Source organism: Cervus canadensis, chromosome 22 (genome assembly GCF_019320065.1).
Source record: "Cervus canadensis isolate Bull #8, Minnesota chromosome 22, ASM1932006v1, whole genome shotgun sequence".
NCBI classification, from domain to species: domain Eukaryota; kingdom Metazoa; phylum Chordata; class Mammalia; order Artiodactyla; family Cervidae; genus Cervus; species Cervus canadensis.
The window spans coordinates 14696893-14721221 of record NC_057407.1 but is presented as its reverse complement, the minus strand read 5'-3'; the positions used below and the strand labels follow the sequence as shown (position 1 = coordinate 14721221).

The 24329-nt window shown below is 41.5% G+C and overlaps 1 long non-coding RNA gene across 1 annotated transcript in view; it reads right to left on the bottom strand.

The window, feature by feature from the left end:
* The window catches only part of LOC122424424, a 277726-nt gene that overhangs the window by 175694 nt on the left and 77703 nt on the right, over positions 1-24329 (bottom strand). The window contains exons 12-20 of the long non-coding RNA XR_006264410.1: positions 21792-21878; positions 21361-21477; positions 15853-16233; positions 14209-14307; positions 12133-12355; positions 11563-11695; positions 8826-8931; positions 7419-7514; positions 3929-4119 (exon numbers count right to left, since the gene is read on the bottom strand). This is a non-coding gene — a long non-coding RNA (uncharacterized LOC122424424). The remainder of the gene's footprint in view (positions 1-3928; positions 4120-7418; positions 7515-8825; positions 8932-11562; positions 11696-12132; positions 12356-14208; positions 14308-15852; positions 16234-21360; positions 21478-21791; positions 21879-24329) is intronic.

Below are 24329 nucleotides of genomic sequence, written 5' to 3'. Positions count from 1 at the left end.
CCCGCATGCAACAGCAATGTCCCAGCACAGCCAGAGAAAAGAATACAACTGGGAATGATCTCACTGTTATCATCATTTATGTTAGCAGAGATGTCATGCAAGTAAGTTTTGAGCTGGGCTGATGTCATTTTACTCTCTTAATTTTAATTCTTTTCTTTAAACAGACCAAAAGATAGGTTTGCTCTGCAAAGAGGAATTATGGTTAATTTTGTTCTAGGGTGACAAATATATTCTTCGGTGGTACTGGGTAAATTGTAGACACTTTCTTTTTATATGCAAGATTTCAGTTTAAAAAATGGAAATATTTCTCAGAGTCATAAAATGTACTTACAAATTAGTCTAACTGAACAAAATAGGAACCCATGACATTTCTTAGAAAAATTTTGCTTTTTTAAAAAAATAATAATCATTTTTTCTTTATGAGAAAGATTGGCTGAAAGTTTTCTTTTCTCATAGTGGCTTTGTAGTGTTTTGGTGTCATGGTTATGTTGACCTCACAGAATGCATTTAAAAATTTTCCCTTTCTTTAAACTCTGAAAGAGTTTATGTAAAATTGCTATTATTTCTTCTTAAATGTTTAGAAGACTTCACCAATGAAACCATCTGTGATTGGGGTTTACTTTCTGTGTGTGGGGGGGAAGGTTTTTAGTTTGAAAATGAAAAGAAGATTTCATTTTTTTAAACAACTTATTTCTTCTTGTTAGTTGTTTTGGGGTTTTTTTTGCTTCTAATTATAGCTTTATTCACTAGTCAATTCAAAGAGTTATTCTGCACATAATTGAACCCATCCTTGCATCTTTACAGACTGTTCTTTTTTCTTGTGTTAGTTTTAATAAGTTATGTTTTATCAAGGATGTAACCATTTCATCTAAGTTGTTTAATTAATTGCATAAAGATGTATGGATCACAAAAAACTGGAAAATTCTTAAAGAGATGGAAATACCAGACTACCTGACCTGCTTCCTCAGAAATCTGTATGCAGGTCAAGAAGCAACAGTTAGAACTGGACACGGAACAACAGACTGGTTCCAAATTGGGAAAGGAGGACGTCAAGGCTGTATATTGTCACCCTGCTTATTTAACTTATATGCAGTGTACATCATGAGAAATGCTGGGCTGGATGAAGCACAAGCTGGAATCAAGATGGCTGGGAGAAATATCAATAACCTCAGATACGCAGATGACACCACCCTTATGGCAGAAAGCACAGAAGAACTAAAGAGCCTCTTGATGAAAGTGAAAGAGGAGAGTGAAAAAGTTGGCTTAAAGCTCACCATTCAGAAAACTAAAATCATGGCATCTGGGTCCATCACTTTATGGCAAATAGATGAGGAAACAATGGAAACAGTGAGAGTATTTTTTGGGGCTCCAAAATTACTGCAGGTGGTGACTGCAGCCATGAAATTAAAAGACACTTTCTCTTTGGAAGAAAAGCTATGACCAGTGTAGAAGCATATTGAAAAGCAGAGACATTACTTTATCAACAAAAGTCCGTCTAGTCAAAGCTATGGTTCTTCCAGTAGTCATGTAAGGATGTGAGAGCTGGACTATAAAGAAAGCTGAGCACCGAAGAATTGATGCCTTTGAACTGTGGTGTTGGAGAAGACTCTTGAGAGTCCCTTGGACTGCAAGGAGATCAAACCAGTCAATCCTCAAGGAAATCAGTCCTGAATATGCATTGGAAGGACTGATGTTGAAGCTGAAACTCCAATACTTTGACCACCTGATGCAAAGGACTGACTCATTGGAAAAGACCCTGATACTGGGAAAGATTGAAGGCGGGAGAAGGGGACGACAGAGGATGAGATGGTTGGATGGCATCACTGATGCAATGGACATGAGTTTGAGTAGACTCAGGGAGTTGGTGATGGACAGGGAAGCCTGGCGTGCTGAGATTCATGGGGTCGCAAAGAGTCGGACACGACTGAGCAACTGAACTGAACTGAACTGATTCAACATAACTCATTATGATTCTTTCTTAAATTTTTAAAAATTCATTTTGTTTTCCCCATTTTGATTCTTTTAATGTCTAAATAATCTGCAGTCATATGGCCTGTTAAAATCATTATACTGGCAAGTTGTGTTCTCTCCTTTTTTTCTTGATCAATTTTGCTAAGGGTTTGTCAATATATTCATCTTTTCAAAGAATAACTTTTGGCTTTGTACCTTTCCCCAGTGTATATATGCTGTCTATTTCTTTGCTTGCTAATTTGTATAATTTCTTTTCTCTTACTTTAATTTGCTAATTTATAGTTAATTAAGTGGAAATTTAAATATTTTTTCCACTCTTTCTTTTCTTCTCATATATGTATTTAAAGCTACAAATTTGCCTCTAAATACTGCTTGAGCTGCATCCCACACATTTTGATATGTCATATCTCATTTTTGTACTGTTCAAAACATTTCATATTTTCCATTTAGTTACTTCAACTCATAGATTATATAGAAGTAGGTTATTTAATTTCTAAGCATTTCAAATTATTTTCTAGTTATTTTTCTATTATTGATTTCTATTTTGATTCTACTGAGTTGAAAAACATATATACTCCTTTAAAATTCATTGAGATTTGCTGATTGGTCTGGCATATCGTCTATTTTGGCAAATGTTTCACATACACTTTTTTAAAAAAAATTTTTGGCTCTGCTGGGTCTTCACTGCTGCGTGCAGGCTTTTTCTAGTTGTGGAGAGCAGGGGCTCCTCTCCAGTTACAGTGCATGGGCTTCTCATTATAGTGGCTTCTCTTGTCCCAGAGCACAGGCTCTAGGGTGCATGGGCTTCAGCAGTTGTGGGATCAGGGGCCTAGCCGCCCCGCAGCACGTGGGATCTTCCCAGACCAGAGATTCAGCTGGTGTCCCCTGCACGGCAAGGCAGATTCTCAATCACTGGACCACTAGGGAAGCCCCACATATGCTTTTACAAAATTTTTATTCAGTGATTATGGAATGTAGAAATCTAGATTTGTTCAAGTAGTACTGTTAGTAAGAAATTACTTTTTCAGAGAAAAAAAAATGAAGTACTTTCCAAAGTTTAAAGGATAAGAGTACCACGTTTAACTAAGTGTTTTTTTCTGGAATTTTGAAATTTAACTCCTCAGCAGCAAATGACGAGTATCTGTCTCGCTTCCATCTGACTATTCAGCATCTCTATTTGGATGTGTAAGGAGTATTTCAAATTCATATGCCCCAAGAGGAACGCCTGGTTTCCCCTTCAAATCTGCTCCTTTTCCCATCCTTTCATCTCAGTAAGTGCACCTCAGTGGTCATGTTGAAAATATTAGCAGTTGTCCCCAATTTCTCTTTTACTCATATTTATATCTTTTCTACCTGAAGGTACTATTCCCACTGTTTTAAAATATGTCCTAATCTGATTGCTTCTCACATCCCCTCTACTACTTCTCTGACCTAAGAGCCTGTCACTTCTTTCAAAGGTACTACTTAGTCACTTCTTAATGGATCTGTCTGCTTTTCCTTTTTTTCCTTCTCTCCCTCCTCCATCTCTAGACTCTGCCATCTACTGCAACAGGGCACACAGATTTTGCTCCTCTCATAACAGTCATTAAAAAAAAAAATCAGATCAAATCATTACCTCATTAAGAAACAACAATTCAAAGGCTTTCTCTCACACTTGGAATATGTTATAAAATTCTCAGTATGATCTCAGAGGCCCTTGGTGATCTGGCCCTTCCCCCCGCATGAAGCTCCTTGTTCATACTTGTCCCCTTGCCCACTGCTCCAGCCACAGTGGCCATCACTGTGTCTGGAAAGTGTCTAGTTCATTCTTGTCTCTGGGTCCTGGAACTTGCTGAACCCTCTGCCTAGAAAGCCCCTCTTCCAGATCCTTATACAACCCACTCTCATTTCATCTCATTTGACATGTCATCTCCTCAGAGAGGTGGTTGTGACCATCCCATTTAGTATCCCATCTTACCTCCACTGTGCTATCCCTTGTTGTCCACTTATCTTGAATAAAATGTCTTCACAGCACTCGCCAATATATCATATTACTTGTAAATTCATTAATTATGTTTAACCTGTCTTCTGCACTGGAATATGGGTGTCACGAAGTGAACACCCACTTGGTCTGGTTTATTGCTGAATTCCAACCAGGTAAACCATTGCCTGGAACACAGAAAACACTCAATACATATCTCTTAGTTGAATGGATGCAGAGTCGATGAATGTTTAACTGAACAAAAACAATTGTTTTACATCCATTTATATGAACCAAGTAAGTTCATTCTTTCTAGGCAGTACTATGCTGTTTTACTTTTAATTAGAAGGTTGGTTTACATATTATGAAAGGTTAAACTCCTCAAAATAATCTGTAGATTATGATGTCACTAATTGGACTGGAGTTGTCACCAGTTACTGGAGTTGGTTTGAGAATGCAGAAACTCCACGCACAGACACAGGGCATGTACAGCAATATAGAATCACTCCATGTAGCACCTTGATTCTGTGGTCATTCACTGAAATTTGCTAGTCAAGCTGAGGATCAGGTCCCTACTCTGACTTACTTTTTAAACATTGGTTCTTAGGAATGTCAGAATAGGTTACATGATTCTCAAAGTTTGCTTCTACCAGTTGCTGGTGTTTGACAGAGGTAGACCTAAGAAGTGCCTAAGAAATGACCATCCCTAAAGAGCTATGATGGTGGTTTCCTTCCAACACAGAGGATGAAATGACACTGCGAAATAGACTTTTCTTAGCTGCTGTGGTAGGGCTTTCCTGACGGCTCAGGGGTAAAGAATCCACCTGCAATGTAGGTGACAGAGGAGACGTGGGTCCGATCACTGCTTCAGGAAGATCCCCTGGAGTGAGAAATGCAACACCCTCCAGTATTCTTGCTTGGAGAATCCCATGGACAGAAGAGCCACAGTCCACGGGGCTGCAGAGTCAGACACGACTGAGCACGCAGGCACACACCTAACTGCTGTGTTATGCATTCCCCTCTCCCAGGATCTCCCTTTAAAACCTATGGTGCTGCCTGTCTTACAACAGAGTCAAAAGTAGCAAGGGAATTTGCTGGAGAAACTCCAAAGTGACCAGGCACATGCATTTTGACTACCTGCTGGTTCTGACGATGCTTATTTAGGTCCTGGAAAGGCAGCCATGAATAAGAAAAAGTCCCTGCTCTCGTAGAGATGCCTTTAGTCTTGTGTGAGAAAAAGACTGTTTTCAAAAAGAAAAGTATAATATTTAGGGTTAAGCTGTTAAATCATATATTCTTACATAGCCATAGTTTTAGCTAGAAAACTTGTTCCTAGGTCATGAGCTGGAAAAAACGATATCAGTGTTTCCTGGGGTTCTCCAGAGAGAACATAACTTCCAGATGTTCTTTCAAGGTGCACGTTGGGGAGCATTCATGTTAGGAATGGGGGTCCCCTAAGCACCAGCCTCCAGTCTGAGCCTGGTGGTTGGAATCCATGATGTCTACCCCACTATGGATATTTTACCTACAAATTCCACCAACCCCCTGTTGCATGTGTTCGTTTACTCAGCCTGTAATAAATAGCTTCACATACAGAGATTCCATCTGAATACAAACAGTTCCAGCCTTTAGAAGCCTCTCCAGCAAAGCTCTTTGGGAGTGCGTGTGTGTTTCAGGGTAATCAGCTCCAGGCAACCCTGGTTGGTCATAGAAGTTGTCATTGCTGTCATCTTCCTATGAAATTCTTCATCCTTTTGAATGCTCATAAATGGGTATTTTCATGCAGAGTTCATCATTTTGAAATGAATTTCAATAACTCCTCCAGTGGCCGCCTGCCAGCCTGACAATGTCCGTCCTTGTGAAACTAGCCTCCCGAGTGTGTTTGGAAGCACGCTGGCTTTGGTTTTAGCAACACACGAGGCCGAGTCCAGAAAATATTTTGTGATATTTATTTTTATAGCGTGAATGAGCAAAACATTCAAGAAAGTGCTGATGGGTCTCCAATTCTCAAACTTCAACTTAGAAAATAGAAATTTGAATTTCCTATTCCACCTCTCAACCCCACCCCATTCTCCCTTTTTTCCAGTGGGGGCTGACCTTGCTGGCTTTGGCAGAAGCAGGGATGTGTTGAAATGTTGTAAATTACAGTTAATGTGATATGATTCTGTTTATTCTTGTCCAACACTGTTGAACCTACCAATTTTTCCCTTCTTGGCTTTCCATGAATTAAGGCAACCAGAGAATAGCCAGTTGGAAGACTGGACCATTTTCCTTTTCAGTCAGAGTAAAAGACAGGCACAGCTGATGAATGCTGGCCCTAAAGAAAAGGTTTTGTGCTTTGACAAGACGTTCAGAAAAAGCCCAAAATACTGCCCTATGTACTGCTGAAGACAAAAGGATTATATTCTGGGATGTAAGGAATAGAAAGCATGATTCAATTTCCTAAAGGAGATTCACACCAACAATGTTTAAATGAAAAATGTCATGAATTTCTTAAGTAAGAACTGAGTATTAAAGAGACAGCTGCCATCTTTTGGTTTCTCATTCAGAGCTGGGAAGGTTACCTCAAGAAGATAGTTTCTGAAAGGGTCTTGTTGTCCTAACCATGACTCATTCAAGAGCACCGTATCTTCACAGGCAAGCCTCTTAGATGCAAGGGACTCAGGCAGTCTGGCTGTTATGGCATAAAATGACCAGTGCAACTAAATTGTTCATGGATTTGTTGGGAAAACATGGTATCTGCCAGATTTCTATTAGAAGTCAAAAAATCAACAGGGTTTTCTTTTCAAGTAAGTTGAGGTTTTAAGAAGAGAATGTATTAGGGGTGTGGAGTTCTTTAGGGAGGAATTTTTAAAAATCCACACACATGGTTAGAAATAATAATCATGAATAATTGGGAAAAAAGGTCCAAATTGATCTTTTTATGATCTGGTTTGTTTTGAATATTGCACAATCCAAGTTTGCTTTGGTTAGATGAACAAGAGTGCCAAGTAAAGGCTTTAAAGAATGGCAGAGAGCAATTTAAGAAAAATCCATTTTATCTCACAGTTAATAACTAACTTTAAAAATGCATAAAAGGTCATTAGGAAGTGTGATGTGAACTTAAAACAGAGATTGATGAGCATTTTGTTTTCTAAAGCAGACACAGATGAGATCTTATGTTCATGTAGAGAGAAATGACCCCTCGACAACTCTCTTCTACTCTACATTCAGTGATGAAGCTAATAACTCAATTCCTTACATTTGCCTAGCATGTTGCATATTTATATATATTCAATTAAAAGTCAGAGAATTTAAATGATTTGCCAGATACTATTCTAAGCATTTTGCAAACATTAATCCGGCTAAACCTTCACGACTAGCCCATGAGTTAGACGCTCAGATTTTCTCCTTTTCACATGGGGAAATGGAAGCATCTGGAGATGAGATAATTTCACTCATCCATTTAACTTTTCATTGACTCACCACACACTTATTGGGCCCTTACCCAGAATGGACGCTGTCCCAGAAGTTGGAGACACAAGAAGGCTGTGCGTAGTCCCCACCTTCAAGGCATTTTTGGAAAGGTAGAGAAGACAGACATCTGAATAAGAATCCACAATAGAGAATGGTAAGCAGAATGACAGAATTATGTATAAAAAGCTCTCCCTCACACAGCATTACCTCATTTCACCCTGACACCCGTCCTACAGTGTATTCATTTCTTCAACTAATACCCACTGAATGTCAATCCTAGGAGGGGTACAGTGCCCACTGCTCTGAGATTAGATTCAATGAGACTGACACTCATTAAAAATATTACAGGGACTTCTCCAGATTTCCAGTTAAGACACTGGCTAAGACACTGGGATTCCAATGCAGGGGGTGCAGGTTTGATTCCTGGTGGGGGAACTAAGATCCCACATGTGGTGTGGCATGGCCAAAAAAAAAAAAAATTACAAAATACCAGTGAGAAGGTACAACTATTGCAAGTGGTATTAAAAAGTGACACAGAGCTAGAGGAGTGAACAGTGGAGAGATGTGACCTCATTGAAGAAATCATGAGAGGCTTCTTGAGAATGCTGCCACATGAGGATGAAGAGGAATTAAGCAGATAAGACAGTAAGCATTCCAGCCAGAGGGAGCAGGATGGTGTATGGAGAATTGGGTGAGCTCACTGAAAGCAAATCAGGAGAATGTAGTGTGATATGAGCCAGGAGAGGTCAGACCCAGAAGGTCCTTACAGACCATATGGGGTGGAAGGCCATCCTCACTATGGCCCTGAGAAGCTACCAGAACATGTAGCATCTGATGGGTCACAGAGCTAAGTGGCATTTCCTAAGATGACTTTGATTGCTTGGCAGAAGATACATTATGTGGCCCAAAGGTGGAAGCTGAGAGATCAGATTTCCAGGAAAGAGATACCAGAGGGCTGGTTGTAGAGCAGAAAGGCAAAGAACAAGAGCTACTTCATGGCTTAAGCTAACATGATTGTGTGTGGTAGATATGGTAATGGTTAGAGAGTACCCCATTTTACAGATGGGAAGACAATGGTCAGAGAGAGGTTGAGTAAACTCTTCCAGGGCCTCACAGTTGGTAAGAGAATCCATCTTTCTTACACCTCTTCGAGTGTTGAGCAAGCACTTTTACCCTTTGTTCCAGGAGAACAAAGAATCAGGAACCTTGGTTGAAGAAACTGAACATAATTCTAAGAAGGAAGAAAAATTGGGTTTTGCAGAATGGGTGGGAGACAAGAAATAGTGACATTTTGGACAGAGGAAGTTGTCTAAAACTGAGCAAGATACGGAGACTTTGATGGATCAAGGAAACTGTATATCTTGATTGTGGTGGTAGTTACAAAAGTTCATACACTCATCAAAGTGCATTTAAAATGGGTCCATTTTAATGAGCATACCTGGTTCCCGGATCTTGATCTCTACTGCCTTTGCCCACCAAAAGGAAGAGGGCTCCTCAAAGAAATGGTTGCTTCTGGGGCTGGAGCAGGTTTGCACAAGATGAGCCTGGAACATTTTGTTGTGCCAGAAAATAGTGAAGTGACAATGATAATAATTACAAAAAGACAAGCATATCACAAGGAAATAATAACCAACTCGAAGGGGTTCCCACTGGCCAAATCTGGGAAAATGTGGGTATAAAAAAATAGTAATAAAGTATAAATCATTGAGGAAAAACAAATCATGAGTCTATACTAAAAATAAATACATAAATGGGGGAGAAGATGAGATCTTCATTCTTTTGTAAAAGGCTAAATGCGGAAGGAGTGCTACAGTTGGATGCATCCACTGTAATAAATGGTGGATAATACTGTTATTACTTATAATATTACAAATATAAATATTTCAAAATGATATGATATTATAAAATATTGTAATATATTCTAAGTCTCAGGTAAATCCATGAGAATAGTTTAATAAGGGCCAGGATATCTGAGTGATCTCAGAGAATCTTCCCATAAATTAGTTGCAAGGGACAAAGTAGTAACTAAACAGTGGAGAAACTGGGCAATACTTGGTGTGATCAGCATCACCAATGGGCAGGATGGCCATGGTGCGTCTCCAAATGTAATATTCTTGTCTGTACTTCCAGTTGTTGAAATAGGATTAAAGCAAAGGATATCGAGAGGTTAAGAGAAAGAGGAAAAACATGGCCAATGGGTTTATTAAGAAAAAGCAAAAAAAACTCACCTCACAATCAGGAAAATGCAACCAAAGAAAGGCAGTATCTTGATTTATCAGACTGATATTATTAAAATGATCAATGATTTGGCAAGGGCATTGAGAGAACCAGACACTTTCATACTGCGGTTATCTCCTGTTACATAACAAATCACTGCAAAGCAGCAGCTGATTTCTGCAGATCTGGAACCGAGGCACAGCTCAGGTGGGCCCTCTGCTTCTGGGTCTTTTCATGAGCTGCAATTAAGGTGCTGGCCAGAACTGGAAGGTCATCTGAGACTTCAGCGAGGAAGGATCCACTTCCAAACTCGTGTGGTGGGCTGTTGGTTATAGGCTGCCCTTAGTTCCTTGCCACAAGAGCCTTTCTTCAGGCAGCCAGAGAAAGAATCCTCTAGCAAGAGGCAAAGTGACACTCTCCTGAAGCTAATCACAGAAGTGACATCTAATCACCTTTGCTTTATTCTTTTGGTTAGAAATGAATCATTAAGCCACACCCAGGCAGAAGCAAACATACAGGGGCATGAATCCCAGGAGGTAGAGATCACTGCAGACTGTCTTAGAGTCAACCAGCCAGGGCAACCCACATGTCTGTTAAGAAGGACAAGGCTGAACAATTTACAGTATCAGCACACCATGGTAAAGACCTCAGCAGTTAATGAAAAATGATGCACACATGTGTGTGCATGGCCTTGGGACCACTTCTCAAACTATTTCACTATTGTTGAGTGAATAAAGCAAACAAGGCTATTCTGCAAACAACTGTGACACCATTTATGTAGAAACAGAATATTTTTCCAAAATGGAATACATTTAAGCATATACACACACATTCAAATACAAAAGAAAAGGCATGGGAAGAGACACATCCAATCCACTGACGGCAGTTACCACTGGAAAGAGATGTGGGTTCAGGGTGGAGGTGGGGAATGACGAGCAACTTTCTCATTTTATTCATCATACTTATTCTTTGCTGTTTTTTTTTTTAACAGTGGGAATAGATTTATATACTGTACTTTTGTTTTTTAAAATAGGACTTGAACAGGGAAATGGGGCTGTGTCCAAGAGTGTTAGCTTTTGAAAGTGTAGCATGTTATCCATAAATGTGTCCCAACAGGGCCTTTTCATTGTCCATATTTTAAAGGTTCACTTGGTTTTCCAGCCCAGCTTTTTCTCAGATGTTTGTAACTGTGCTTGGAACAAGGAAGCTACAAGGGCTCTGTTGTCCCAGACCCAGGAGCTGCTCTGCACACACACGAGGCGGGCTGCGGGGAGCTGGCAGCTGGATCCTATCGAATGCTGGTCTTTCTCAGACACAAAAGAAGAACCACAGGAGTAGCCACCCAGAGCGGAGCCTGGTGCTGCAGGGCGCTTCAGGGAGGCCACAGGATGGGATGTGGGACAAACAGGCCCTTTTGTGGTGTGTCTTTTTGTCAGTTGCATGGCCCACTTTATAATCAAAAGATGAGCCCAGGTCCCCATGGCTGGAGGTGCAGTTCAAGATCCCCCACTGGCCAGTGACCTTGGGCCGGCAGCCTCGTCGGTGACATGGCGCTGGTGATCACACTGCTATCACGGGCTTCCTGTGGGGATTAAATGAGTTGATGTGTCTGAGGCACTTGGCTTAGTGCCTGGGACATATTAAGCCCTCCAGGAGGTTAGCAGCTACTGCTGTTGTTGATGTTATTTATTGTTATCCACAAAAGTTGGCCTTCACTAAACCCTTAACAGTTTCCTGATCCTGGCTTTGTGATAAGTGCTTTATACTCATCATCTCATTGAATTTGCTCAACTTTCCAGAGTGGAAATTACTCCTCATCTTCCCATTTCATGGACGGGAACTCTGAGGCTCAGAGAGGTGAGGTTTGCTCTCTAAGTTCATAAACTGGGAAATGATGGTGCTGAGATTTGAAATCAGGTTTGTGTGTCTCTGAAGTTACTACACTTAACAATACTCACTTGCTTCCTGGGCCTTCACACCACGTTATTTTGCTCTCAGGCTGTGAGGAAAGTATCATCAGGCTTTAGAGGACTTGGCAATGGACCAGAACACCCAGGAGAGGACCAGACTGTAGTTTCTGCTGTAAAGACACTACAGAAATGGGTGAATAGACAGTCAGTGTGGGAAAGTGTCCACGATTTCCTCAGAAACCAACCAACCAAGGAGATCAAAAAATAAATATGTGAAGATAAATTGGATCTGACATACATTTAACATGCTTGATGTGAGTGTATATAAAAATCCTTATACTCAACAGAGTTCATCTATTCTTGTCACACGTGTGGAATATTTATAAAAATTAATCAAGAATTCCCTTTCATCTGCTGGTGGACCTGGAGGCACGGCCACAAAAGTAAAAAACTTCTGGAGAACCATTTAAAAGAAACTTTCTAGAAAGTCTGTTGCCTTCATTCCACATAAGCTTCTAGACAGGGTCACATACACATGCCTCATTTCATTTTAAGGAATAAGAGAAATACCATCTTCCTTTTACCTATGAGGCAACGGAGGGTCAGACAATAACCTACCGAAGGTGCATCATTTGTAAAGCGGGAAGCTAAAAAGGAAACCACAGGGGCTTCATCATTCTCAGGCTTGGCAGCTTCTTCCCTCTAAGATGCTATGCTTCTTCAGAACCTCGAGGTTCAGTGACAGCTTTATGGAAAAAGTTTCTTGAGATAAGTTTTCTAGATACCCTTCTTTTCCTCCAACTTGTTTTCTGAAATAAAGCTTCAGATTAAGGATGAAAGCCTGAAAATCAAAAAGACAGACAATGACAAGTGTTGACAAGGATATGCAGAAATTGAAACTTTTTACATTGTTGGTGGTATTGGTGCAGCCATTTCGGAAAACAGTTTGGCAGTTCCTCAAAATGTTAAAGTTACCATATGACCCAGAAATTCCACTCCCAGGTACTCAAGAGAAATGAAAACACACAACTGTGGAAACACATGTACGTGAATGTTCGCAGCAACATTATTCATGATGGCCAAAAAAGAAACAACCCAAATGTCCAGCAACTCATAAATGGATAAACAAAGGGAGGGACATGCATACAGAAGATAGAAAGGAATGAGGAACTGCTATGCTGTAACATAGATGAGCTTGAAAATATTATGCTAAGTAAAAGAAGTCAGTCACAAAAAGTCATATACTGTACAGTTACATTTATGTGAAATATCCAGAATAGGCAAATTCATAGTCTGAAAGTAGATTATATGGTTGCCTAGGGTTTGAGGATGGGTGGGAAGGGATGGCTGCTCACGTGCACTGTGTATGGGGTTTCTTTGTGGGGTAATGGAAATCTTCTAAAATTAGGCTATGATGATGGTTAGACAATAGTAAATACACTAAAAGGGACTGAATTATTCATTTAAAAGGAGTAACTTTTAGTAGATGTGAACTACATCTTAATAAAACTGTTTAAAAAGAGTGCCAGTCTGAATTGCCAAGATGCTCTATTTTGAAAACTAAATGAACCTGATATTTGTTATTTCTCACATGAAGGTGAGAAGAATTGGGGGAGAAGACCTTCAGTAGAGAAATAAGACTGGAGAATGAGGCATTTAAACCTTAAAGGTTGAGAGCCTTCAACTGTGCCTTAAGGAATGAAACAGACTCGGCATATATAGGAAGGTTATTATTCTAGATGAAAGGAACAGTGTGAGCCAAGCTCCAAGAATTGAAAAGGCAGACAGGGAAAACACTGACCAACATTGTTTGACTTAAACAAAGAAATCATACTGTATTTTTTAGCCATGCTAACAAATACTCTCAGATATATATATATATATATATATATATATATATATATAGCTTTTGGATAACAGAGTAGAAGTGAAAAGAAAAGAAAACAAAACAGTTCATTGAAGTTCACTTTACAAGATATGTTGGTAGGTAACCTTTATTCTTGCAAGCAAAATGCATCAATCATGGCTTCCATTAAGAAATTAAACATGGACCTGGTAAAATTGGTAGCTGCTAGTAACACTTTTTAAAACATTAACTGAAAATTTAATCCTAGCACAGACCCATTTTCAGTAATCATCTGATCTCTCTCTTCAGTTGGATGGCTGGTGCAGGGTGGTCACAAACCAGCCAGACTTCGGTTGATAAAATGGCAGGTAGGGTTTTTATTACTAATAGTAGACATTTGCCCTCTCAGTGGAGAACCTCCACATGGGCAGGTAGCAGGAGCGATGACTGTCTTAAGAGTCTTTGGTGGAGATGATTCATTTCAAGCCCAGGGCAAACCAGACCCTTTTACAGATAGATATATTAAATAGCTTTCCAGATCTTCTCAACAAACATGTATCGGCAAGCCTAATGTGCTATACATTTTCTGCTTTTGATCCTCTGTTCAAAAACTGAATGGTTCTCTTTGTTGACTCACTAAAGGCAGTGATGAGGAATATATCTCACATTCTCATTAAATTCCTACCTCTACATAAGACAAGATTAAAGTAAGGAATGAATTCAAGTTCAGCAAGGATGAGTCCTCTTCTTTCAGAGACTGAATCCAGAGCGAAACACAGATACAGCCACCAGTGAAAAAGACATCGGAAGGTAACTGAAGAGATAATGAATGATAATAAGCTTCCAACCTGTTATCCTTGAGGTCTCCTGGGGTGCTCCAGGCAGAAAAGCGTGAAGATATTCCAGAAGTGCAGGCAAATGAGAGCAGTGGGGCATGTAGATGGAGGCTGAGAACAACAACAAAAAACCCACAGCTCTTCACAATCAGTCTTTGTGGGAGCAGAGGTGTATGTGAGCACGTGTGTGTGTGGGAGGTGTGCACGTGTCTGTGTATGTCTATGTGTGTGTGGGGAGGGGCGGTCAACAGAATACCACGTCCTTGTTACTGCTTCGGGTTTCTAAAAGTCACCATGTGCCTGGAGATTCTGCTTCTGGTGCTGCATCTGTGAGCAACATCACGACTGCCGCTACCACCACCGGTAGTGACAATCTGCACTACCGGGGGCCTCCCCAAGCCCAGTCCCGCTCACACATCATCTCAGAACATCAGAACCAGCCACCAGGTCACGCTGGATGTAAAAACCCAATTCACAGCTAAGGAGCATGAGATTTCTGGTCCCCATAGTTGTGGGGCTGGAATTCATACCCAGTGATGCCAGACACCAAAACCCCACTCCACGCCGGGCACTGGGACACGATGGCAGAAGGGTTTACTGAGTTCTTTGACAGTAGAGAGGTGAAGGGGACCCTCAGCCCGGAAAGGCTTGAAGAGCCACACTGGATGGGAAATCTGTACGAAAGGAGTTTTATTTGTTCTGCGCTCGAGTTCCACAGCTGGGCCAGCGGGCTTGAGAGCTCCTTCTTTGACAGTAGCTGAACTGCCCGGAGTACATAATGGGGAAGAGGAACGAGGGAGGCAAAGTCCTCCCAAGCTCACAAATGAGAGAAAGATGGTTTTTCCTGACTCACACAGACAGGTTCCCGGGGCTATCTGGGGATGGAGCCTCCAGGCAGGCTGATTTGAAATGCTTCCAAACGGATATCGTGCTTCAAAGAGTCGGCCCCGTGGGGCAGGAGCTGAACCTGAGTGTGGGAAGGGGACGGGAGGGCTGGAATTCAGGCTGTCCTCCCACCCCCACCCCAGGCCCAGGAGGGTTTGTTTAACCCCTCAGGGGTGCTGTGTGCCTTCCCTGTCGAGCTGGCTTGTGGCTTAGTGAAGCGATATTTATAGAGTGCTCTGTGATTCTTGGGCGAACATTCGTTTTATAAATGAATGATCAAATTTATTAGCAATGAGTAACTAACCCTTCTACATTTATTTTGTTGATAATACAAATTTACAAGGTTTTAATTGCCAGTTTTAAAACCCCAAAAACCCATACATAAATACATCGGTAATAAAATATCTTCTCGCTGTGCCTTTGACTTCTGTAGTTACATTATGGCTTATGAGGAGGGTCTGAAGCTTTCAGATGGAATCACGAAACTTGCCTAAAAGGATTTGGGCCCATAAAGAGTCTAATTCAAACCTGGCTGATGGTAATTTCATGAGTTTTAATCAAAATGCTCTTCCCGATAATAATTATTAATACTTTTCTTTGTAATACTTATTAGCACTAATAATCATCTTTTATTTCTATTGTTAGCTCATATAATGCCCCATGACCTTACTACTCTGACTGTGGTCCCCAAACAGCAGCATCATGTCACCTGGTAGCTCACCAGAAATGCACGATCTCAGGCCTCATCCCAGACTTATCATCAGAACTCACATCTTAACAGGATCCCAGGCGATGTGTGTGCACATCTGACTTTGCTGTTGGCCATGTCCCAAGGCGGTTATAGCTTCTCCCATTTCACAGTCGAAGAAACTGAGCTTCAGAGAAGTTCAGTGTGCTGCCCACAGTCCCAAGGTCAAGCCGAATGTGAATCTGGCCTGTTGTGGTCAGCCGTGAGCCAGATGCTGCAGGTGTGGAGTCCACACAAGTGTCCAGAAGCGTGGACTTGCAAGGACAGTGATGACAGTTCTGGGCCCCCAAAGTAGTGACTTCACTGGGCGCTGGTCCATGACTTGTATTCTCAGCTGTTTGTACCTTCATCCTTTAGACCTGGTGCGGGGGAAGATTGTGATGTCCAGTTTTTGCACGATGCACCTGAGAGAGACCAAGAGTCATCTCGAGGTTGGGACCAAGGGTGGTCTCACATAAACTTCCCTTCAATGGCAGAAATGATGGTTGACTTATTGTTTAAGAAAAATAATCTATTTTAGAACAGTGATTTGAATCCCAGAAAGTCAGGGAATGTCTGAGGCCAAAGTGGAGTGGTATATTCATTAACAGTAATTTCACAAATACACACAGCTCTCTGTATTCACAGATGCAGGACCCATGAATACAGAGGGCAGACTATAGGACTTCTACTTCCATAGACTTTGGTGTCCACGGTAGGTCCTGGAAGCAATCCTCCATGGATACAAGGGATGACTGCATTAAATGAGTGTTTACTGGGTGTCAGAAACTATCCTGGATGCTATGAAGACAGTGAGGCAGAGAGCAAAATGTTTAACAACTAAAATGATTTGATCCATCCCTGGATCTAAAAGGAAATCATATAACTTCTCTGCCTTAAATTTTGAGCTGATGGATGCAAATGTCAACTAGAGCAGGATTCATGCAACTTACCCAAAGTACTGGTGCTGTCTCACTATTTCCCTTTATATGGTGGCCATAACTTACTCTGCTCCCACCCTGAATGCACCTACTTTATCTAAGACAAGAAGTCTCCATTTGTTAGGCGGAGCACCTTTGATGCTGGTCAGTCTCAGATTCTGAGCATAGAAAGAGCAAATATTGGGGTCCATGGAGCCTGGCCAATTGGGCATCTCACTTACAAGGTACTCTCCTGGCACTGTATTCACCAGACTCAAGTTTGCCTACCTGTCAAGTAGGTAGATAAACATTCTCTTTACTGATGCAAACAGGTATATGACTTGGGTGACCAGAAAATATGTGGGTGTTTTAAGAAGTAAATTGGCCTGTATTCCTACATAGACCTCTTCTTTCTGAAATCTCTGGTGCAACATTTTAAAAATAACCATCTCCTTCTGTACTTTATTGAAATCATTCAGAGTACCTTCTGAGACCGGGGTCTTCTAAATTTATGACCTGTCATCTGGAACTTTCCCCTAAAGGCAAAGTTCCTCAGCAAGGAACGCCCTTCACTGAGTGCCATTTTCAAAGAGTTGCATGGGGGGGCTGGAGGAAGAAACCCACTCTCCCAATGGAACCACAAACAATGGGATTTACATGGGCCAAACCTCATCCAAAGCTCCGCAAACTGCCCCTGGAGGTTGTCTTTGGCAGGGGTGGGGCAGACAGACAAAGACCCTTCACAATTGCCCTTTGTTTCTAAATTTATTAGAAATTATCTTAGGATTATTGAATGAATAAGCATTTATTCATTATAGTTTCATCTTTCTGGGTGTCCCCTTATTAGAATCCTAGAGCCTAAACCAAATGCAGGCCACCCAAAGAACAAAACCTGGATGCCTGGGTCACTTCCTAGGTCTGTCCTTTCACAGATTTAAAACCGCCACTAATCACAGTTGCTGGACTCGAAAATGGGATCCATGGGATCCCTGCCCTCAAGATATCTTGGATAATACAACTGATGGCAAATATTAAACTCAGATAGCGAGGATGGATAGTGTCCCAAGGTTCAAACAAGGCTATCTGGTCTACACTCACGCATGGTGGTTCATTCAGCATGTACATGGATTTCCTGAGAAAGGGAGCCACTGGGACAAAGTAGATGCCACAAAAGCTGTCTAAGAATATGGTTTAGAATTTTCACACAAAGAAAACAGAGATATTGGTTTTTTTGCGTGTCTTTTTTCTCAAGCAGTGACAAGACATTGTCCCTACTCCCAATAGAGCTTTACCACATTTAGGTAAGAGAAGTGGCATAAAAACAAAAAATAATAACACATGGTAAAATTTCCTGGAAATGACCACGATACTGTTTTCATGAATGTTTCTTTGTTTTTTTTTTTTTTTACTGAAAGTTGCAACTTCCATGTATGTAAATTTCCAGTAAGTCCACATATTCAGAGAAAAAATACACTCAGAGAAAGAAATAGGGGCATCAGTTTGACAGAGAAGAGGACAGTTGAAGCAGACAGAGAGGAAGACCTCTCTGAGGAGGTGACCATTTGGTTGTGACCCTAAGACGCAGGTCTTAGTCATGAGGGTCATGGGCAGCAGACTGACAGGTAGATAACAAAACAAATGTTAAGGCCTTCAGAGGAGCTAAGACCCAGATGTTGTCCAAGAACTGAAGGGTCAATGAAGCTGCAGTGTACTGCATGGAGCCGAGAAGGATGAGTAGAGCTGATGCTGGAAGGGAAGGGCTAGATCATGCAGGTTATGTGGCCCATCAGAGAGCCACTGACATGATTTGTTTGACGTTTTAACAGCAGTCCTCTGGTGTCTGTATGGGTGACAGAGCTTAGCAAGCACTTCAAAAACTACTGAAACAGTTGAGACCAAAGATGGCCCAGGTCCATAATGACAGAGCTGAAGAGAAGCAATTCTGGGCATTAGAGTTCACAGAGTTTGTTGACTGGTTAGCTATTAGTGGATTTTTCAAGGATTCTACCACGTTTTTAGTTTGAGGATCTTGAGTGGATATGTGGATCAGTTTTCTAAGGTTAGCTAAGATTAAAGGAGGATCTGACTTAGGGGGAAGAGGCAAAATAATAACTGAGGAACCACCATCATGGAGGCATGACTATATAGAAAAGCTGCCCTTGCCAAGATGTTACTGTTGCTGGGTGTTGGGTCATTAGGAAAATTCCACCCTGAGTGATTACTGATGCTTGCCATGACCACGGTGGAGGAGTTATGTCAGATTTGTTGGATGTTTGTCATTCCAGCCTTACCAGATATAGGACAATGCCCAGTTCACAGGGCTTGGCCTGTTGGCAGATCTTTGCTGAAGCTCTTGCCAGGCACTGTTCTAGACCTTGTCATGGCAGGCTGAATGACTAGTTGACAAGAACCAATTATGTTTTCCTTCACGTTTTAGTGCAAGTATAATCAATGGATTGTACAAAAATCCATTACTGAAAAAAAGCATTTTGTCTCTTTCAGAGTAATGAAGGTATACTATTCTTAGATGATACACAGATGTCCTCAGGTGGGAAGACTAGGGTTTACTCTAGAGTCTGAAATTTTATACACCTGGCAACTTCCAGTTGAATGGACAGCCACGAAAATTTGTAACAACAGGATAAATATTCTATTCACAAATCTTTTTTTTTTTTCACCATTTTAATACATGACACACACACAAAAAAGTCCTGATTTTTGCAGGTTTAAGGTCTTAGCTGTGGAGGACTGAGGTCACTGCTGTTTCTGATGAGAACAGGACCTCAATTCCAGAGTTCACTGCACATACCATTGGGTCCAAGGCCAAGTGTCTTGTGTCACTGGCCGGTCAAACTGAACTGAGAATGCCCATTACAGAAAGATCTTTATTGCTTTTTATCTCTTTAAAGCAACAACCCTTTTCTGGCAGCTGGAGCTGCCTTCTCTGGATCCAGTTAGTGGCTGTGAAGGAGGCTCAGGTTTCTGGCAGGCAATCAGAACACAGGTGGAGCTGGCCTGTGGACCCCAAGAGCCTCCTGGCCTGTGGACCCCGACAGCCTCCTGGCCTGGGCTAAATGGGGATTTAGCGAACCCCCCTGGGATTCATCAGGGAAAAAAAATCACGTTTTGAGTTGGAAGAAATAAATCCAGAATCAAGGAAGGGAGAGGCAGCTTATAATAATAGTCTCTTATCTCTGTACTGAGCTCCACAGTTCACAAAATATATGCATTATTTTATTTGCTTCCCCCTCCAACAAATACTGTGAATTATATATTGTTAGCCTCATTTTACTGATTTGGAAACCTAGGCTTATAAAGAAACTAAAATTTATCACATTTTACCTTGTGCCAGGCAGAGTGCAGTCCTGGGGTTGAGGGGAGAATTAAATACTTCTTAGAACTTCACTTGTTATAGCTGATGCTATTTAAGTCACGATGTTTAAAACAAACAAATAAATATAAACCAATGTCACAGGGATTGAAATGGATCCTGGAATTTACATGTGGCTCCTTCATATTCAGTGAAAATATGAGAATGATTTAGAGCAGGGGGTCAGCAGACTACAGCCCACAGGCCATTTCTGGCCTCCTGCCTGTTTTTATAAATCACAGCTTATTGGAACACAGCCACGCCCATTTGTTTGCAGTGTCCACAGCTGCTTTTGTGCTTCAAGGTCGGGGCTGAGTAGTTGCATCAGAGACCCAAGCAGCCTAAAAAGTTCTGGCCCTTTATGGAGGGAAAAAAAATGCTGACCTCTGATTTAGAAAACTTTTCTCATCTTGATTTGAATCATGGACTCATTCTTTAAAGGCCTTTTAAGATAGGAATTACAGTGAAAGGGTAGATTGCTGCTGCTATGTCGCTTTAGTCGTGTCCGACTCTGTGCGACCCCATAGACGGCAGCCCACCAGGCTCCCCCATCCCTGGGATTCTCCAGGCAAGAGTACTGGAGTGGGGTGCCATTGCCTTCTCCAGAAAGGGTAGATGACAAACTGGCTAAAATATATAAATTTAGTAAAGTACTTGGAGAAGATATCTGGATGTCCTCTGTACATGAAGTGAGGGATACTCGGGACACGGCATATGTGTCTGAGGACAGTGTAAGAGAATTTACCCACATGCTATTTCACTAGGATTATCTGCCATGGATGGAACAATGGAACAAAGAAGTTGCTATAGACTGCGTGTGTGTGTCTCCACTAAACTCCACAGGTTGAAATCCTAATCCCCAGTGTGATGGTGTCTGGAAGTGGGGCCTTTGGGAGGGGATGAGGTCACAAGAGCAGAGCCTGCATGAATTGGATCAGTGCCCTTATACATGAGACTTCAGAGGGCTCCCTCATGCCCTCTGCCACATGAGGACACAATGAAAAGATGGTCACCAGGTCACCAATGAATCAATAAGGGAGGTCACCAATGAATCAATAAGGGAGCTCTCCTCAGCCACTACATCTGCCATGCCTTGATCTTGGGCTTCCCAGCCTCCAGAATTTTGAGAAATAAATATTTGTTGTTTAATCCACACAGCCGGTGGTATCCTGTTATAGCAACCCTAAGAGACCAAGACAGGAGTGTGTCGTTTAGGACTGGTTAACTGTATAGAAACAACCCATACGCATACCGGTTCTTACCTTTCTTTCTTGTGCCATTATGGAGGACACTATGCTCCACAGAGTCATGCAGGAATCCAGTCGTCTTCATCATGTGTCTCCACCATCTTTGGTGCCTCAGAGACCTCCACTTGGCTCCTACTCAGGTAGCCAGTGGGAAGGAAAGAAGCAAACGTGGGTAACAGAGCAGATTTTAGGGGCCATTTTTGGAATGCTGCCGACATTCTATGGGGGTACTCCTTGCATGTCTTTATGTGAAATGGGAAGGGCACTTTAGGAGCATGCCAAAGGTGAAGCAAAGAGGGGCACTGTGGAGAACTAACCAGATTCTGCCTAATGATCTATGGGGATCAGATAAAGCATTTTATGTCTACAAGCCCTCTGGGCTACAGAGTCTCCTTCCTTCCTCTTTTTCCTCCTTCCCTCCCTTTATTATTTGTTTATAGTCTTACATGTAGAGCTCAGTCTTTGGTCATCATATCTACAGAAGAAATGTTAGGAACCAGTCATTATCCTGTGATCTATGTTTCTCATTCCACCTAAATTGATAATGAAAAAAATTAGAAACCAGTAAAATACAGGAATCTTATCGCCATCACAGAACAGGGATGAAAGGGGAAGCTTGGACACCAGGTTTAAAAGCAGACTGGATTGGGAACATTTGGCTTCTGCATGTGTGAGTTAAAAGTGGTATTTAATTAAAAAGTTGCAAGCTCATGAAACAAAGGGTTTTGTTTGGCTCTCCCTTGTATAATCCCAGTTTCTAGGAAACAATAACTTATGATTTATGGGCTCCCTTTTCACAGAAGTATGGAAGTTATATGTAGCTCATGTTCAAATGAGGAAAAAAGAAATTCCCTGATGGTAACTCATTATCTGTCTGGCTAACAAAGGACAAAGGACAAATCCTGGAACATCTTTCTTTGCCATTTCATATTTATGACACATCCTGTTGGTAAAACGTTATTCTCAAGGCAGGCTCTGGAGTTTATTATTTTTTGTCTTCTCATTCTTCATGACTGCATCATTTTTTAAAAATGCCAGGCCAGATGGAAGCTTTCTTCCTTTTGGGTCAGGGGTGGAAAAGAGACTGTGTGAAACTGTGGGTGATGAATCCTACAGTATGCGACCCACTTTTAAGAGGAAGAAAGTTGTGTCACAATTCATGGGCTTTGCATGACCTCATTGGAGTTTATTCTGAGGAATGTTCCAGTCAGGAGGATGCGTTGTTGTAGAGGTACTTTGAGCTCCTCGGAGAGTCACTTAACTGCCTTGTGGCTATTTCACCATCTGAAATTATCAGTGGTGATGGTCAATGTGTATTGTCTGCATCTCCTCCGATGAACCTGTGAACTCTGAACCTCTGATAACTTGGCTCATCCACTGATGCCTTCCCACTGCCTAAAACAAGTCTTGGCGCGTCACATGCCTGCTACCATGTTAGAGGACAGGGAGAAGGAATGAATGAGCGAGTTCCCAGTGGTAGGGGATGGATGACAGGCACTTATCTACCAGACCACTGAATCTAGAATTGAAGAGAAATATGGCCTAAGACTTTGTGCCTTCCCTTGGCCAAGTGCAGTCACCTCCCACTGATTGGAGTCCATGGATTTGTCTTCACTAATCATTCTGAAAAATTTCCATCAGGGACAAAATGGTGTTCTATTGACCAAAACACTGATGAGGAGAAGCATCAATAAATTCCTAATTTGTCTCTCAGAGAGAAAGTGCATTAGTTATTTCTTCAGAGGCCTTTGTTACTATAATCCAATTCTAGTCGCAGGACATTGGATCTCTTTCTTGGAGTGCTGTGGGGAAGAAAATATTTTCAGAAAAGTACTTGTTCTTCCAGATTTCACTTGTGAGATTTCCTTCTTAATAGGAACCAAATCAATAAAATGCCTGAGAACAAACACTTCACTACCCTCCCAGCTGCTTTTAGGGATGTTAATTCATCCCGGCACTGATCTGGTTTCTGGGAAGCACTCAGATGAGGAATGAAAATCTTTTCCTGCTCCTGGGAGGTGGTGATGCTCTGCTTGGCCTCCCCGTGCTCCTTTTTGGATGTGGGTTACCAACTCAGTTCATGGCAAGAGGCCTCCAGATTGGAGGGATTTCAACACACACTAGCTGTAGGACCTTGGGCAGAATTCTTAACCTATGATGTTGGTTTTCTCATCGAGAAAGTGAGGATAATGGAAGCCTTGAACCTTGTAGGTTGCTGAGAGAATTAGATAAGATAGTGCTTTGTGAACAGCTTAGCATAACATGCAGCACACAGTAGGAGACTTGCCCATGTTATTTACCATTGCCATATTCATCATTATTCCAGCTCCATGAGGAATTCCAACAATGGCTGGATTCTTCACAGACTGTTTTAGAAGAAGCTGAAGTATTGCATCATAGGTTGAGCTAGATAAACTAGGGTTTCTTCAATCTATAGACCATGTCCCTTTGATTTCCTGTCCCTCTTTAGTCTCGATTTTACTAAAAATTATGCGATTTAAAAATTCCTTTTCTTGCCAAGTCTGAACACTCATGACTTATTACATCTATTACACCCAAAGGCATTCCTGTAAATCTCTGCAATTTAGAGGGTCATCATGGCCTAGGGAGGACAAGAGATCTAGTGCGCGGTAGCTGACGCCACGCATCTGAAGCACAGAGCGGGGATTACGAATGGATCAGGGCACTCACACTGCCAAGCCTAGACTCAGTCATGCATTTGAGCACGTCACTGCAGACTCTCAGTTGACTAGATAATGACACATGTTTCCTTCCTAAGGAAGAAGGCCATGAGAAGCACAGGCTCTGGTTCTGTTTGAACCATTTACCAGCTATATGGCATTTAACTGTTTCACTATGTTATAAAGCTCAAACATCTTATTAAAGCTCAAACATTTTCCCATATCCCTTACTTTGGGAGACTGATGCAGAGGAACAAAGTTTTACAGCAACTTAACTCGCATGGAAGTGTCCTTTAAGCTCTA